The sequence below is a fragment of the Peromyscus maniculatus genome, chromosome 2 (genome assembly GCF_049852395.1).
Source record: "Peromyscus maniculatus bairdii isolate BWxNUB_F1_BW_parent chromosome 2, HU_Pman_BW_mat_3.1, whole genome shotgun sequence".
NCBI lineage: Eukaryota > Metazoa > Chordata > Mammalia > Rodentia > Cricetidae > Peromyscus > Peromyscus maniculatus.
In genome coordinates this window covers 84,782,776-84,797,634 of record NC_134853.1, presented here as the reverse complement: position 1 = coordinate 84,797,634, position 14,859 = coordinate 84,782,776, and the positions used below count along the sequence as shown (strand labels likewise).

General features: G+C 50.5%; 1 long non-coding RNA gene across 1 annotated transcript; it reads right to left on the bottom strand.

Annotated features, from left to right (window-relative positions):
- Positions 1 to 5,058: 5,058 nt before the first annotated feature.
- Positions 5,059 to 10,944, bottom strand: LOC143271867 (uncharacterized). The gene is made up of 3 exons (XR_013049148.1): positions 10,803 to 10,944; positions 10,411 to 10,453; positions 5,059 to 6,964 (listed from the first exon to the last, which is right to left on the bottom strand). It is a non-coding gene; the product is annotated as an uncharacterized LOC143271867 (long non-coding RNA).
- Positions 10,945 to 14,859: the final 3,915 nt, after the last annotated feature.

Genomic DNA, 14,859 nt, shown 5'->3' with positions numbered 1-14,859 from the left:
GCATTCCCCACAGCGGCAGGCCAGAACACTCGGTAGCCCTGTGGTACCCGCTTTCCCTTCAGAGCATCCCATGAGAGCATCTCTGCCAAGTCGAGAGGCTGAGATGCTGTTGGATTTGGGACTGGGCACTGCTCCTAAGAATTATCTGCTTTCAAGCTCTTGGCTGGGTCCCTGAGTTCCTCGATCCAGCTGAAGTCACTGCAGAAGCACTTTATTCCTCCACCGATGACATTCTAGCGACTTGTCCCAGGTGGCCTCATGGTTGGAGCCCTGGGCTGGCAGCCCCCACATCAGAGCCCCATCTGGGCCCAGCTGGCACTCGTAGGCAGGAAACATATCTTACTGCTGGCAGGGCAACCCGATGAGCTTCATCAGAGATTGGGGGTGCTCTTCAGAGATTTGGGGTGCTTGGCTCAGGAACAGTTAGGTTCCTGACTTAACATCAAAGAAAAGAATTTCAGGACAAGTCAGAGAGAAGCAAAATCACAAGTCTATTGATGAAAGAGAAAGGCCAGACACGTTTGAAGAGAATCTGGAAGGGTGTTGGGAGTAGAACAATGTAAGCACCTCTGTACACACACACACACACACACACACACACACACACACACACACACACACACACAATACACACATATAATTTAGGGGCTTTGATCCACAACTAAGTTTAGGGATCAGGAAATAATGGGTTGGTGTTCTTTTTCTTATCAACAGAATTCTGTCTTTGAGGAGATTTTTTTAGAGGTAAGCTGTGTCAGCTTGCCCCTGGAGAAGAGGATGCTGGGAGAAGAGGAGCGTTCATCAGTGGATTCTTAGTCACAGGACAGCGGAGCAGAAGGCATAGTTCACTGGCCATCTCTAATAGTCTTATCTTTTTTAGGCATGGTCTCCCATGAAACCTGGAGCTCACCAGCTTGGATAGATCCTCCTGTTGACATCACCCCCCCCCCACCTCTGCGTCAGTCTGGTCAGTTGTAGGAAATGCTTGGGGGTGTCCACCACGGAGAGACGGAAGTCAGAACCAGGCGAGTGAGAAGGGTCCTTCTCCCCTCTCATGCCCCCTTCATTTCCTTCCACCCAAACACCACCCTGCAGATCCAAGTTTCACTCTCCGTTTCCTGACGGGGTGGGGTCAGGGAGATGGCTTCATGGATAAAGTGCTTTTTGTATAAGCTTGAGGGTCGGAGTTCGAGTACTCAGCACACACGTGAAAAGCCGAGCGCGGGGACAGGAGTCTGCTACCCTATGCTGGATCTGGGCCTGGTTGGTAAGCTTCAGGTTCAATGTCTCAAAACACAATGTAGAGAGTGATTGAGGAAGACACCCAGCGTCAACAGCTGGCCCCATGCACACACCTGCAGGCACCTCCAGCACACACATGCACTCTCTCTCTCTCACACACACACATAGGACACACACACAAAGTGGGTGACACAGCCCTCTCTTGTGAGTTCTGCTAGCTGTCCCTTTCTGTCCACACATCCGTCCCTGCCCTCTGCCCAGCTGATCTCACCCAGCAGGAGACCAGAGGGCCCAGTGTCCTGCACTCTTGCCTCAATCCTTCAGGTCTGAGGGGAACACAGCTTCCTGTCGCTGGAAGTCTGTGCCTCACCCTGTAAAAGCCTTGAACCACAAGGCTACACCTAGATAAAAGTCCCTTCACTTCTCTAAAGAAATGGCAAACACAAGGAGAGATACTAAACAATGCCAATCGTTAGAGATGCAAGTCAGAATCGGGGAGATAGCTCTTCACTCTTCCTGGGAGGGCTACCACCCCCAAGACAGAAAGCGTTAAGTGTTGGCAAAGAACTGGGGAAACTGGACTGCTTGTGAACCATGGGTGGGACTATGCGGTGCTACCATTGGGGAAGCAGTAGTCACCTCCTCAGAAAGCCAAGAGTCTCATTTCCAACAATCAAGCCATCCACTTCCAAGCCTAGGCCCAAAAGAACTGAACGCTTCGGCTGGAGGAGAGGCACGTGCTCCGGTGTTCATCTGAGCATGTGCAATAATCCCGGTGGACTTGGGCAATGTCTAGAGACAGGGACGCAGGAGAGGGTAGAGAAAATGCCATCACTCACACAAAAGCTTATTCAGCTCTAAAGGGGAAGGGAATCCCGTGACAGATATGATGGCGTAGGCTGAAGAAGCATGCAGTATATTCAGTCATGGAAAAGAGCACTTGGGAGGCAGAGCTCTGTGGGTTTGAGGCTAGCCTGGTCTACATAGGGAGTTCCAGGGCAGTGGGACCCTGTCTCAAAAAAGAAAGAAAGAAAGAAAGAAAGAAAGAAAGAAAGAAAGAAAGAAAGAAAGAAAGAAAGAAAGAAAGAAGGAAAGAGAAGAAAGAAAGGAAAGAGAAGAAAGAAAGGAAAGAAAAGAAAAAGAAAGGAAAAAAAGGAAAGAAAAGAAAAGAAAAAGGCCACACAGTGGGGGCACACACCTTCATCCCTGTACTCAGGAGGCCGAGGCAGGTAGATCTCTGAGTTCAAGGCCAGCCTGGTCTACAGAGCTAGTCCTAGGACAGACAAGGCTACACAGAGAAACCTGTTAAGAAAGAGAGAGAGAGAGAGAGAGAGAGAGAGAGAGAGAGAGAGAGAGAGAGAGAGAGGAAGAAGGAGGAGGAGCAGGAGGAGGAGGAGCAGGAGGAGGAGGAGGAAGGAAGGAAGGAAGGAAGGAAGGAAGGAAGGAAGGAAGGAAGGAAGGAAGGAAGGAGCAAAAAAAAAAAAAACCAAGAAAAGAAAAAAAAGAGCAGTCTCTGTTAACACAAGCTTGTCATCCCAGCTACTCGAGAGGCTGAGGCAGGGGGATTGCAAACGCAATTGCAGACTCAAGGCCAGCTTGGACTACAGTGCAAGTTCAGTTAAGGACAGGCTACTCAACACAGTGAGATCGTGTCTCCAAAACGAACCGTGGGATTGGGATTTAGCTCAGTGGACTCAATCTCTAGTACCGCAAACACGGAAACCATCATGGAAAAAGGAGCGGTGTTTCCAGGGGCCTGGGCGTTACCGAGGGGCCTCGAGTCTCAGTGTTGCAAGATGAGAACGTTCTAGAAACTAGTTGCAAAACAGTGTGACTATACTTAGAACTACTGAACTCAGTATTAAAACGGTTAAGGAGGCTTTTTACAAATTTATCAAATTTTATCTTTTGAGTGGGTGCAATTTATGTTATGCCAATTAAATCTCAATAAAATCTTTTGTTTGGGTTTTGGGAGTCCTTTAAAAATATTTCTTCAGAAAACCGGTGGTTCCCAAACTTGAATTTTCTGGGAATCTTATTTTAAAAAATCCCCAAACCCAAGCCACACCCATTAAACCACTAAGTGGAGGCAGGACACAGGCCAGGGGAGGTGATCCAGGGCGCATGTGTGAATCTGGTCCCCGCGAGATGAAGGCCTCATCTGGATATGCCGTTTCTTGTCAAGAGTCGGTGTAGACGGTGCCCAATAAAATGTGCTGAGGATGTTTCTTGGGAACCCCACGCTGTCCTGGGGCCTAGAGAGTCCGCAGAGGGAGGCAAGGGGAGGCATCAGACCCAAGGCGGGTGAGGCAGGAGAGGGCCAGAGCTGAAACAGGGAAGACACAGGTCTTGATGTGGGGACCTGCGGGTCGATCGGGGGATGATAGCAGGCCAGTACAATGACAGGGGGGGGCCTTGCCTCGGGGGCTGCCACCAGCCAGCTGGCAGAGCCAGAGGCTCGAGTGGCAAGCCCTGGAGTGGCACTCAGCCCTGGAGTGGCACTCAGCCCTGTGGAGCAGCATGGATGCCAGCAGGCTCACATTTCACGTGAGGGCTTCGGGCTGGCTTGTAACTGGCATGGGGAACTTTAGCTTTCCAGAGTCACCCCTGAGAGTCCCCAACAGCGTCACCTCCTCTGGGCTCCCTGGTCTGAGGCCACTGCTGTCTGTTACCTGCATTTACGCCCAACCTCCAAGGATCTACCCTGATGCTCACTCCTGGGAGTGAGCGCTCCTTGTGAAGGAAGCCAGGCCAATAGGCAGACCCTATTGACAGCACACCAAAGCCTTTCCGGAAGGCATGGTTCCTTCAAGGGACTATCAACCAAGCCGGGCCTCTTTCTCCAAGGAGTCTATTTCTACACAAATAACTCTACTGCTCAAGCACCCTCCATGGCTCCCCATCACCCACCTAATGAACACCTCACCCTATACGCAAGGTCTCATTCCATCTCCCCAGACGAACCCTCTGTCCCCTGATTCCCTGTCTGATCTGGTCACCTCACAGTACTTCCTGTCGCCATCTCTGGGCCTCTTCCCTTAAAGGCTGTCCCAATGCCACCTACTCCAGGAAGCCCTCCAAGCTCCCCACATCAAACACAACCTCTCCCTCCTCCGGGCCACCAGAGGATGCTGCACTCAGGCTGACTCTAGCTAGGTCCAGCTGGGGAGCAGAGTTCAAGTCGTACCTACCTCATCATCGATGATAAGAGTTAAGAGAGGAAGGAATGAGTGGCTTCTGTGCCCAGTGTTCGGACCAGGACAGACCAACAAGGACAGTTTGGAGTCCCCGGGGAGCCACTCCGGGCCAGAGGGACCTCGGCGGAGCCAGCGCTGGGACACGTGCCGATCTGCCTTCAGAGCCTGTTTTTGTTTTCCAGCTCCCCAGGCGAGGGTTGCGGGGGTGTTTGGAGCCACAGCTGTTTTTTATTGCATCGAGGCTCAAAAAAAGCCCTGAGCATATTTTTAGAGAGAAGGGGAGAAAAGGAATATTTTCTTTCCTGACCCAAGAGGAGGACTTGCTCCAATTTCCCATCTGCTTGCCCTGCTGGGCGGAGCTGGCAGGGAAGTCTCCAAAGGGGACTCCTCCAGGAGGGAACCAAGTGGATGAGCTCATGGGCAGGCTGAGCAGGGATTCGGACACCATGCCTGCCTCCCCCAACAGGCAGATGCATGTACGCACATGCACAATGGAGGCGAGGGGGGCCATGTGCTGGATTAAAGCCCGAGGAGCTGGACGGACCGAGGGCCACTGGGGTCCCAAGTTCCACCAGAAAGTGTGACGGGGGCTTCTTTTCCTGATGCGTGGTAAAAAACACCCTGACAAAAGCAACTTAGGGGAGAAACATTTGTCTGATTGTTTGTCCCAGCTCACAGCCCCACGGCAGGGGAGTCAAGGCAAGGGAACCTGAAGGAGCTGGCCACATCCAGAACCAGAAAGCAGAGGGGCCTGAATGCATGCTAATACTCAGCTCACTTTCTGCATTTTATACAGACCAGGATCTCTGGACTAGGGATGGTCCCATCCACAATCAAGGTGGGTCTTTCCCTTTTAAGACTTTTATTTTTATTGTTTTGAATCAAAGCATATGTAGGGTCTGTGTGTGCGTGTGAACAGGGGTGATGTAGAAGCCAGAAGGTGTCAGATGTCCTGGACCCGGAGTTACAGACAGTTGTGAACTATCAGACATGGGTGAGTGCTATGAACCCAGCTTGGGTCTTCTGCAAGAGCAGTGTGCCCTCTTAACCACTGAGCCATCTCTCCAGTCCCAAATCATTTAGCACAATCAAAGTAATCCCCCACAATCATGCCCCGAGGCCTGAGTGACGGTTAACTTTAGCCATCCCAGGTACCCCCACTCCAGGTCTGAACCCAGGACGCTGGCTATGCCATGCTCCCCCTGGGCGCTTGGATCCATCAGATCCACACAAGTTGGGATGGGAATAAAAGATGCACAGCTGGCTCGCCATCATCCCAAGAGGGCACAGCTGGTTCTCAGTCATCCAAAAATGCTGCTGGGATGAATGAAATCCCAGCTCCTCACAAGCTTCACTGAACTCTGTGGAGTTTTTATTGGAATGTAATTGCTCAATTGAAAGGAGCTAATTGCATGGGTGGTCTGCAAGTGTGTACATGTGTGCACTCGAGCTCCCACACGCGCATGCATGAGCACACAGCCTATGTGCAGTGGTGTGTTTCTGCGGGTCCGGTGTGTGGCATGGATGGTGTTACAGATGAATGGTGTTTGCACAGTGTTATGTCTCCTGTGTGTATCATGTAAATCTGATGCTCAGGCTCCATATGGACGATGCAACCAGCGTGGATTCTGGGTACCAGCCAGAGCTCCATTGGAACTGAAGCCACAGCCCTCACCTCTTCCCAGCCCCATCTTTCCATAGCTTTCTTAGTCGAATAGCATGACAGGTAGAAGCCGTTGAAAGGCGAGTGGCATCTCAAAAACCTGCTCCCCACCTGCCTTGCCCCAAGTCAGAAGGCTCTTGGCTTCTGGGGACACCCCACACCAAAATCCCTCAGTCCAGACAGCAGCAGGCAATACAGCTAATGCTCGGAGAAGTGCAGTGTCTCCACAGGAAGAACCCAATGTCATCTCCTTCCCTGTGGTTGGACTGGCCTTCAAAGCACTCGAGTGCCGAAGAGCCAGGCAGCAAGAAGAGCTGTGACAACAGAGACACTCGGCAGTTCCAGGAACCACCACTGCAGCCCAGCCAAGGCTCCCAGAGCAGCCTCTGGAGGCCTCTTTATAAGTGTGGCCCAGCTCCCTCTCCCACCAGTCCACCAAGGGGCTGTCAATGCTCTGCTTTGATGGAGGAGAAAAGAGGGGAGAAGGAAGGCAGACCCCCGAAAGCCACCAGGACCCAAGAGAACCCAAGCCACAAGGACAGCCTGGAGCCAGGAGAGGTGTGTCTTCATTCTGAGATCCAGTCAAGGAAGTTGGGGCAGTCCGCAGGGGCGCAGCGGTGTGGCTGAGGGGCACTGGCGTGCTTTGCAGTTTAGGGCGAGGAGGAGGTAGGAATCGAGGTTGCTGAGCACACGGGGGCCATGGGGCCTCTCACCTTGCCATTTCTCCATCTTTCCCAGGCAGCTGCCAAGCCGGACACCTGCTTCCCACACCCTTCCTTCTCCTTCCAGAGATTCACCTCCAACCTCTTGGAAAGTGATGCGGCCCAGCTGGAGAGACCACGAGAGCTTCTTGGGAGCCGGGCTTAGAGGGTGAAAAGAAAGATCTAGATTTGGGGTTTCCGCAGCCCTCCTCCCACCCAGAGCCTCAGTTTCCTCCTCCGTAAAGGGAGGGTATCAACTGTCCCCTCTAGGGATGGTCAAAGGATTTTGAACATGTGGAGTGTCTGCCACACGGGCCTGGCACGAGAGAGGCACTTGACTGATGTGTGTCCTGTTCCTGTCCCCAGCTGCCCTGGGTAGCCACGAGTCGTAAGCTAGGCATGACTGACCCAAAGGTTAAGCTTCCCTGGGTCCCAGCAGAAGCTCAGAGAGACAAACAGTGGTTCTTGGAAAGTCACTATCCAATGCTTCCACGAATAGGAGACCCTGAGGCCAGTGCCACGTGACGTCAGACCTGCTCAGGACTGTGGCAACCTTCCCTGCCCTCTCACTGGCACCCTGGGCACTGGGATCCAGCCCACAGTACCATGTTAACCCCTGGCCTCAGCCCTGAGAAATCACCAAACGCCAGCTACTTGGCCTCCCTGGAAGCATGTCACCCGGCCCTCTCCTCCCAGAGACTCCAGGTTCCTCTCAGAGGAGTAACGTCCTTGGTCTTCAGCTGGATGTTCCAGTCCCCTCTCCACATGGCCAGCATTCGCTTCCTATGTATACACGTGTCTTCACACACACACACACACACACACACACACACACACACACACACACACACACACACACCCGACTCCACATGCCTGCTACAGCCTGCAGGAAGGGCTTCATTAGTGTCTGGTCCCCGTGGAAGGGGGACGCTCAGCGTAATGTCACCTAAGGTCTGCAGGCTTCTGCTCTCACAAGATCCCTGGAATGCCACCCCCCAGCCCCCACCCACCCACCCCCGCCAGCAATCTGTGATCACCCTTCAAGACCTAGCTGTCCATCTCCTCCAGGAAGCCTTCCCTGATGCTTGACTCTCCGGGACAGTGTGGACACCTCCTTCCCATAGGAACGGCCTCCTGTCCCCAGTTCCTTCTGCCATGGCTGTCCTGTGGGGGTGCGATGGCTAGAGTCCCTGCCCACTGTCCTGGCATGGTCTCCCCTCCACCCCAGTTTCTGTGTTCTTGAGTGCCCATGCTTCAGCCCTTCTTGCTCACAATGCCAACAGCTGTTCTCTGGAGGCACCCCACAGCCCACACCACCCCCACAGGCCTTAGCCCAGGGTTAATTTGGGTGACGAAGATTCCTGAGGTCTGTGAGATAGTGCAGAGTGACCCAACCCTGAGCACAAGGCAGCTGACATCCCAAGGTCAGGCATGGCTACTCTCAGCAGCTGAGGAAGAGAACCTGGTCTTGAGGAAAGTTCTGGAAGCTCCCCCCTCTCCCGTCTCAGTGCCCTCTCATGGTCCGTCTCCAGGGCTGTTGAGAGCTTTGGCTGGTGAGTCGAGGATCTTGGGAGCCCCCTCTGTGCACCTTCCGGCACGTGAGGAGCGTTCCTGTCGCTCTTCTGGGCAGTGAATTTAAAGGAAAGATGCACGCGAAGGGGAGACTAGAGGCATGGTGCTCCTCCGGCATTGCCTCTCTCCAGCTGGTGAGCAGCAGCCCACCTAACCCGCAGCCAACACATAGTCCTACCAGAAAGCTCTGCCCATTTCACAGGACAGAAAACGGCAGCCAAAGCCAAAGCAAGCAACTTGTCTGAGGTCATTCATGGAGTCAGAACCATGATGGAGAAACTGTGGTCCATGGGTCCCAGGGAAGCCTGAGAGGGGAGGCTCTAAATGTGTCCAGAGGAGTAGGGGAGGCATGGGTTCAAATCCCGAATCCTCCTCTCGTTGTGTAGAGCATGTTGCTGATCTCTCTGTCCTCGGGCCTCAGCGTCCACATCTGTGCCAGGTTGACAGACACTTGGAGACTTGTAGGCTTAGCTCAGACCCTGGAAAGGGCTCTGGGAATGGTGCAGGGCTGCTGTGGCTGCATGTGCAGCCCGGCCTTCTTGGAGCGCTCAGTGGCCAGCACCTGGCCCCGCAGGAAGCCTGGCGGGAGCTGGGGTAGAGGCTCTTCCTGTGGGCAGGAACTGGGGGGCCTCTGCCTGGCTTGTCCAGCCCTAGCCCTGCTCCCACAATTGCTGCCTTCCTCTCAGGCCTCACTAGGCCCAGCTAGGCCTCAAAGGCTCATTGTTCTCCCCCTAGACCCTAACCGGGCCGGCCTGCCCTGCTGGGAACCAGTGAGCTAAAAATAGCCCAGGAGTGTTTGGGTTCAGCAGCTTATCTGGCTTCTGGGGTCAAGAGGTGCCTGTGCTCTTCCTGTCCACCACTCTGGTGAAGCCCAGCTTGGCCAGCTTCCAGGTCGGCCTGACCTGGGAGCCCAAACACGCACATCGCGGAGCGCTCAATGGAAAATCCAAAGTTAGCTTCTGATTCCTGAGGAATAGAGCCTGGTGGAGTTCAGAGTTCAGGGGTGAGCTAGGTCAACCTGCCAAGGGTTTGGAGGAAGGGCCTGCAAAAACGGGCTGGTACAGCTAGGGAAAGAAGTCATCTCCAGGGGCAGAAGCCCTGGGATGGGGGTTGGGGAGGCTAGCTGCAGTACTGAGAGGCAGGGGGAATTGAGGAATGGCTCCGGCTCCTTTAGAGGGCCCTGCATTCCAAGCAGGGTTCTCCTGGACTCGTAGACATCGCCATGGGCGCCCTCCCTCACCCTCTTCCCCAGCCAGTACCCCCAGCCTTGATGTAGAAGGTGGAAACTGGGGAGGATGGAGAAGGCTCACAGCACGTCCTTCCAGGCCTTGGGAGGAGCTAAAGTCCATTTGTGGGGGTGGGGGAGGGGCTAAAGTCCATTTGTTGGGGTGGGAATGCCAAAGGCAGCAGCATGAGAAAAAAATACCCTTCAGACATACATGTACAGATGTACATGCACAAACATACCTGCACAGACATATATGCACAGATGTTCATGCACCGATGTTCATGCACAAACATACCTGCATAGACATATATGCACAGACATACATGCACAGATGTTCATGCACAGACATACATGCACAAACATACCTGCACAGATGTTCATGCACCGATGTTCATGCACAAACATACCTGCACAGACATATATGCACAGACATACATGCACAGATGTTCATGCACAAATGTTCACGCACAGACATACATACAAGCAAAACACCCATACATCTTGCAGTGATTTGGATGAAAATGGTCTCTGTAGGCTCATACATTCAAACACTTGGTTACCAGTTAGTGGAACTGCTTGGGAAGGATGTTGGACTTTATTGGAGGAAGTGTGCTTTAAATTTTCAAAAGCCCACACCATTCCTGTTAGCTGTCTGCTTTGTGCCCATGGGTCAGGATGTCCAAGCTCTCAGCTATTGCTCCCATGCCATGCCTGCCTGCCTGCTGCTGCACTCCTCACCGTGATGATCATGGGCTCTAATTCTTCAGAACCATGAGCCCCAGTCAATAAACATCTTTTATAAGTTACCTTGGTCACAGTGTCTCTTCACTGGAAAGATAAGTAGACACATCTAAAATAGAGTTAAGAAAAAAAACTTTTTTAGCATTCAGGAAGAAAGAGCACCTGCCACTTAGTGTGAGGACCCAAGTCTGAAACCCCGAAATTCAAGTAGAGGCCAGACACAGTGTTGTTCATCTAACACCTTCAGTTCCTGCTTCCGGGTTCCTGCCCTGAGTACCCACCCTCACTTTTCTGGATGATGGACTATAAGCTGTAAGGTGAAATAAACCTTTCCTCCCTAAGCAACAGAAAGAAAACTGAGGTGGATACAAATGCAATGGAATATATACAGGGTTTGCATGCAGAAAAGTCCCAATGCTGATAGAATAGAAGGAGTCTAACTTAATAGAGAGACATACCATGCTCATAGATTGGGAAGTCCACCACAGCACACAGATCGAAACGTAGTTCCCAAGCTGCTGCTGGGTCCTAACAGCTCCCTCAGGGGAGGGAGTGAGAAGGCGTGGCATCAACGGCACAGACACCAGGAGTCAGTTGAAGGCAAACAACAAACTCCTTTATTTAATAAGGAGAAGGCCTTATATACCCTCCTCCCAGCACCCAGTCTGTGTCACAATCTGGTGGCATTGTGTGATCGTCCCTCACTGGCTGGTCATGATCGGGAACTCTGCCATCGCCTGTCGCTAGGCCCTCAGGCAGACTCCGCATGATCAGGAACTCTGACATCAACTAGGAACTCTGCCAGCACCTGTCAATAGGCCTTCAGGTTGGCTCATAAGGAAGTATGTTATGTGCATGCCTTGGCAACTGGTGTGAGCCAATTTCCTCGACCCTATGAGCCTGTCCTACTACACCCAGCAATTACTATCAAGATCTCAAGAGGGTTTTCTATTTTCGACAAGAGTATCCCTTGTCTAAAGGGATTAACAGACTGCTAAGGCAACCAGAGTAGCTAAAATAGTTTTACAAAAGAAAAGGATAACTACCTAGCATGCACGAAGCCCTGGGCTTGATCCCCAGTGCTGCATAAACCAGGCATGGGTACACTCCTGCAATCCCAGTACTCAGCAGACAGAGGCACAAAGGTCAGAAGTTCGAGGTTATCCTCAGCTACATAGTGAGTTCTAGGCCAGCCTGAGCTACATGAGACCTTGTCTCTAAATAGATAAATAAATAGTTAAGGAAATGGTTCAGTCAGTGAAGTCCTTGCCACACAAGCCCAAGGATGTGAGTGTGATTGCCAGCAACCACATAATAAGCCAGGCATAGCAGTACATGTCTGCAATCTCAGCATTGGGACATGGAGACAAGAGGATCCCTGAGACTTGCTGGCCAGTAAGTCTAGGTGAATTAGGGACCTCCGGGTTTAGTAAAAATTTCTGTCTCAAAAAATAAGGTGGAGGCCAACATTGACCTGTGGCCTCCACATGGACTTGTTCACTTGCACACCTATACACAGGAACACACATACACGTAGCAGGAATCTTTAAAAGTTCTTATTAATAAAATCAAACCTGAGTTCAGTTATTGGGGTGAATGCTGGAAGATTAGAGAAGCAGAACAAGCCACAGCTACCTCACCTCGCCAATTCCTCAGCTGATCTTGTTTCCTCAGACTGGATGCCTCTGAGTCCTCATCCAGAATCAATCTCAGCTGAACTGCTGCTCGAAAGCCTGAAAGCTTAACCAGCCAAATGCTTCTAGTTCCTGATTTCCACACTTTATATACCTTTCTGATATCTGCCATCACTCCCTGGGATTAAAGGTGTGAGTCACCATGCCTGGCTGTTTCCAATGTGGCCTTGAACTCACACAGATCCAGAGGGATTTCTGCCTCTGGATTGTTAGGATTAAAGGCGTGTGCTACCACTGCCTATCCTCTATGTTAAATATTATGGCTGTTCTGTCTCTGACTCCAGATAAGTTTATTAACGTGCACAATATTTCAGGGAACACAATACCAACACACACACACACACACACACACACACACACTCTCTCTCTCTCTCTCTCTCTCTCTCTCTCTCTCTCTCTCTCTACACACTAAATAAAGAACAAATCAGAAGGAATCACTGTGCCTGACCCCGGGCTTCCTGAGTGTGCTCCATCAGTCAAGGCTGGGTGCTGTTGGTAGAAGGGTGGAAATCCAGACCCACAGAACAGAGAGTTCAAAAGTAGACCAGGGTGAGTAGAGCCATGAATGCCTGCCAGGGTACAAAATCAATCCAGTGGCCTGCTATACACTCTCGAGGATGGTAGCTGCAAGAAGGACATTAGAACAAGTGTAGGTGAAGAAGGAGAGAGACTGAAACCCCACATGCAGAGGGTAGGAAGAGAAGATGCTGAGGTCCAACAGTGCCTCAGGAGATGAAACACACAGTTCACTCAGCCATTCCACAGCTAAGCGTGTCCTCAAGGGAATGGAAAACACAACCACGCAAGACAATTGCATGTGAATATTTATCATGGCACTGTTCTCAACTGCAGAAGTCAGTGAATAAATAAATAAATAAAATGCAGACAACCCAGGTATCCATGAAGGAACATAGAAATTCAGTGTGGTGTGCAAAGTGTGATTATAGACAATAGGAGACTCTTAGGTAATGAAAAGAAACCCAGGGCTGACACATCACGACACACTGAGCCTTAAATCATCAGGGTATGTGGAGGAGGCCACAGAGTGGGTGATCCCATCTACATGAAATGTCCAGCATAGGCAAATTGCAGAGACGGAACAGATTAAGGGGTAGACTCAGGGAAGGAAACGGCTTCCAATGGGTAGGAAGGCGTTTTTGAGAAATGACGAAACTGTTCTAAAGTTGATTGGAACGGTGCCTGTACAGCTCTGAAAATACTAAAGAAAACAAACCCCAGAATTATTGAATTGTCCGTTGTAAGTAGCTATCCCCATAAAGCTGGGTTTGTTTCCTTCAGCAACTGAATAGGATGGAGTCTTTTCAACCAACAGTACCAGAGAGATTGCATTGAAGAAGAAGAAGAAGAAGAAGAAGGAGAAGAAGGAGAAGAAGAAGAAGAAGAAGAAGAAGAAGAAGAAGAAGAAGAAGAAGAAGAAGAAGAAGAAGAAGAAGAAGAAGAAGAAGAAGCTCAATTTAATATATAGCATCCGAGGGTTAGCTCAAAATGGATCATAGAACTATGAAACTTTTAGGGAGCTGGGAGGATGACTCAGTGGTTAAGCTCTAATGCTGCTCTTCCAGAGGACCAGAGTTTGGTTCCCAGCACCGGCAGTAGGTGGCTCACAACCACCTGTAACCCCAGCTCCAGCTCCAGGGGATCCAACGCCTTCTTCTGGCTTCTGCAGGCATGTGCATAAATTTGCACATAGGCACACACACACAAATCAAAAATAATAATTTTTTAAACTATAAAACTTTTAGAAGAAAACATTAGAGAAAAATTTGGAGCTGTACGTCTCCGAGAAAAGTTCTTAGATATAATAACACCGAGCTCACAATCCATTTTTAAAAGTGATATATTGGGCCCCATCAAAATGAACAACTTTTGAGAAGGACGGGGTTAGGAGAATGGACCAGGCAAGCTATCAACAGAAATTATGTGCCAGTGATATATTCAAAGAATCACATGCACAGCATGTGCAAAGTACTCTCACAGAAGTGGGTATAAGACAAGGGGAAATGGAATATGAACAAAAAACAATGATACATATTTATGGAGATGCCATAATGAAATTCACCATTTTGTACCCTGCCTTTAAAATATAAGATTAAAACAATAAAACACAGTCAAATTTCAACAGCCCCAAAGCAAACAATCTAATTAGAAATGGGCAAAAGGCATCTCACCAGTGAGGGTGTGCAAATGGCAGGTGAGTGCTTGAGGCAATGCCAGCATCCCTGGTTTGTCCTTAGGAAACTGTGAGCTCAGACTAAGGCCGTTTTGCCACACATCTGCCAGAACAGTGAAGACAAAACTGAGATGCGGGGCAATGTCACCTGCCACCAAGGGCAGGGAAATGATCTCACGTGGGACGGGGCTGCTACTCTGGAAAACAGTTTGTCGGTCTTTTAAAATCTAAACCTGTGCTGACTACAGGACCCAAAAATTGCGTTCCTGGTCATCTGCCCAGAGAAATGGGAAGCAACAACCACCTACAACTCCACATGACTTCTTGTGGCTTTAAATGGAGCAGCCAAACACCAGGAACAGGCACAGTGTCGTTCAAAAGGTGACTGACAAACTGTGGTACATCCACACTGTGAACTACTATTCAGTGATTAAAAAGACCTAATTAACTGCTACCTGCAACAGCTTAGATACAACTCAAAGATGTTATACTGAATGACAAAAAAGGACCTTAAATGTTATACATTGTATGATTCCATTTATGTAACCTTCTTGAAATGACAAAATTATACAGACAGGACACAAATTAGTGGTTGCTAGTGAGATGGTGGGGGATGTGCATGGCTATAAA